At 38.3% G+C, this 3533-nt stretch overlaps 1 protein-coding gene across 3 annotated transcripts in view; it reads right to left on the bottom strand.

Annotated features, from left to right (window-relative positions):
• Positions 1-3533, bottom strand: part of PAPSS2 (3'-phosphoadenosine 5'-phosphosulfate synthase 2) — a 77775-nt gene that overhangs the window by 57701 nt on the left and 16541 nt on the right. The gene's annotated exons all lie outside the window — the stretch shown is intronic.

Here is a 3533-nt window from a genome sequence, read left to right as displayed (position 1 = left end):
TCCATTCTCTACGTCTGTGTCTTTATTCCTGTCCTGCCCCTAGGTCCATCAGGACCATTCTTTTTCTTAGATTCCATATATATGTGTTAGCATATGGTTTTTCTCTTTCTGACTTACTTCACAAGCAGCTCATGCAGCTCATTATCAAAAAAACAAACAACCCAACCCAAAAATGGACAGAAGACCTAAATAGACATGTCTCCAAAGAAGATATACAGATTGCCAACAAACGCATGAAAGGATGCTCAACATCACTAATCATTAGGGAAATGCAAATCAAAACTACAATGAGGTATCACCTCACACCAGTCAGAATGGCCATCATCAAAAAATCTACAAACCGGGCTTCCCTGGTGGCGCAGTGGTTGAGAGTCCTCCTGCCAATGCAGGGAACACAGGTTCGGGCCCCGGTCCGGGAAAATCCCACATGCCGCGGAGCCTGCGCGTCCGGAGCCTGTGCTCCGCAACGGGAAAGACCACAACAGTGAGAGGCCCGCGTACTGCAAAATAAATAAATAAATAAAAGAAAAAGAAAAAAATCTACAAACAATAAATGCTGGAGAGGGTGTGGAGAAAAGGGAACCCTCTTGCACTGTTGGTGGGAATGTAAATTGATACAGCCACTATGGAGAACAGTATGGATGTTCCTTAAAAAACTAAAAATAGAACTACCATATGACCGAGCAATCCCACTAGTGGGCATATACCCTGAGAAAACCCTAATTCAAAAAGAGACATGGGGGCTTCCCTGGTGGTGCAGTGGTTAAGAATCCACCTGCCAATGCAGGGGACATGGGTTTGAGCCCTGGTCCGGGAAGATTCCACATGCCGCAGAGCAACTAAGCCCGTGCGCCACAACTACTGAGCCTGCGCTCTAGAGCCTGCGAGCCATAACTACTGAAGCCCGCGAGCCACAACTAGTGAAGCCCGCACACCTAGAGCCCATGCTCCGCAACAAGAGAAGCCACTACAATGAGAAGCCCTCACACCACAAGGAAGAGTAGTCCCCGCTCGCCACAACTAGAGAAAGCCCGCGTGCAGCAACAAAGACCCAATGCAGCCAAAAATAATAAATAAAATAAATTTTTTTAAAAAAAAGAGAGAGATGTACCACAATGTTCATTGCAGCACTATTTACAATAGCTAGGATATGGAAGCAACCTAAGTGTCCATCAACAGATGAACGGATAAAGAAGATGTGGCACATATATACAATGGAATAGTGAGGTGGATGGACGTAGCATTCTTTGATGGAGGCAATTAAGTGACACCGGATCCAGGCCTAGTAATCTGAACAATAACCAATGAGTTCACACTCCACACAATTTATCTGAAAGGCTCAAATGATCAGGAGTTACTGTTAGCCTTCAAACCTCATATATGTATATGAATGCACATATTTACAAATAAACAAGAGACAGACAATTCTCCAGTGTTCTCTTGTGTCTCTGTACATCTTCTGATGTGCAGAGTGTTAACTGCCTTTTATTTCAGACTATCTTTTCAAGGATGTTTGTACAGTGAACGGCCTTGGATGAGAGAGATAATGTCTCCTCCAGAGCAAAGGGTCAGCCTCTCTACTGCCCATCATAAAAAAGATTCAGGTTCCCTTCACTTGCAGTTCCTCTCCTGTAATACAACTCACTGCTTGTGCGGATATCCATCTAGATGCACCCATGTCACCCGCTTGGGAGATGGGGGCAAGAGAAACCAACACACACTGATGCTCATACTGATCGCTGTGCTATGAGTAATAAAGCCCTTTGTCTCTGACTCAGGAGTTTTGTTTTCTGCCAGCAACCATGCAACTATGGCAAGTTAACTTATTAGATTGCAACTGGGATAAAATCACAGACTTTTCACAGTTGCTATTATCTAGATGGATGTATAGATAGATAGATATAGCTTTCTCTTTTTGAAAAGTAAATCTCCTACCCAGCCACTCAGTTCTCTTTGCTGGAGGCAATAATACTATTAATTTACTATGCATCCTTCCAGGGATATTCTATGCACTTATAACTATATGCATCTTTTTTCCTTTTTCTCCCAAATGTTACGAGGCTGTAGATACTCTTTTGCACCAGGCCTTTTTTACTTAACAAAATGCTTGGAAATCTTTCCATATTGGTATAGTTAGGGGACAACTCATTCTTTATTAACACTGGCAAATTAATTTCTACTATGCATATATTATTATAATAACAAAATAGTCCATAACATGTACTTAAAGAATTCTCTTATTGATTGATATTTAGGCTGTTTCCAACCCTCTGTTACAAAATGTTGCCAAGAATATCCTTGCACGTACATCATCTTACCCATTTGCAAGATCTCTATAGAAAAATTTCCAGAATTTGAATTGCTAGTTCAAAGGATATGCTCAATATTAATTTTAATAGATATTTCCAAACACCTCTATGGAGATTGTACTAATATACATCTCCACTAGCAATGTATGAGACTGTTTCTTCTCTCACACATTTGTCAGTATAACATGTTGGCTTAAGTTTTTACCTGTGCCAATCTGATAGATGAAAAATTCAATCTCATACTTTTAATTTGTATTTCTTATAATGAATGAGATTCAGCACCTTTTCATATGTTTAAGAGCCATTTGTATTTCCTTTTCTGTGAAATTCATGTTCTTTTTCCACATTTTTTTCTATTGGATTGCTGATTTTTTAAAATACTCATTTGTAGGAGTGCTGTATATTTTGGAAAGCAGAACTGTGTCTTCTCTGAATTAGAAATTTTCCCCTAGGTTGTTGTTTGTCTTTTGATTTGATTTAATTTTTTTTTTTTTAATTTTGGCAGGTAATTAAAAAATTTGTGTGTGTATTTGTGTGTGTGTGTGGTATCTGAATTTGTGTCACTCTTAGAAAGGTCTTCTCAGCTGTGAGATCATAAAAGATCCATATTTTTTCCTCATAGTTTTATGGGATTTTTTTTATTGCTTAAATCTTTGTTCCATCAAATATTTTCTTTTCAAAATTAATTATTAAAATATACATTTAAATGCTTATCTATATTCATAAGGCTAAGAATAGCTAAAAAGAAGAGATTGTTTTCTCAACTCTGTGATCACATTCTTTTGAATGTTCATCCTTTGGCAGGTACAGATCTAGAATCGGCCCTAGACATAAAGTGGTTCAAAGTACAATCCACATGCATGCATATAATATAAACCTTATATATTATATAGATAATGTTGTTATCCTATAAAGAGATAGCAGATAGCTCTCCAGTAATAACTCGATAAAGGGATTCTACTCTACAAAATTTCGAAATTATATTGCCTGCAAAAATGAAGATGATCTAGAAGAGAAACACAGAGCTTCCTTGGGGAGGCAATTTACTTTACAGTTCTCGGTGCTGATTCTATACAGGGCTGGTGAGAGGGCTTAGTGCAGAATTCCCTTTTCTTCTTGCTCTTCTCTAGAGGCCAAGCCATTTAGTGTGTCATTTTTGTATCAGATTTTTTTTTTTTTTAAAGAAGGCATTGGGGCTTTTTTTTTTTTTTTTTTTTTTTTTTT

The sequence above is a fragment of the Monodon monoceros genome, unplaced genomic scaffold (genome assembly GCF_005190385.1).
Source record: "Monodon monoceros isolate NGI ecotype Baffin Bay Population unplaced genomic scaffold, NGI_Narwhal_1 Super_Scaffold_4, whole genome shotgun sequence".
Classification (NCBI taxonomy): Eukaryota; Metazoa; Chordata; class Mammalia; order Artiodactyla; family Monodontidae; genus Monodon; species Monodon monoceros.
This window is presented reverse-complemented; position numbering and strand designations above follow the sequence as displayed.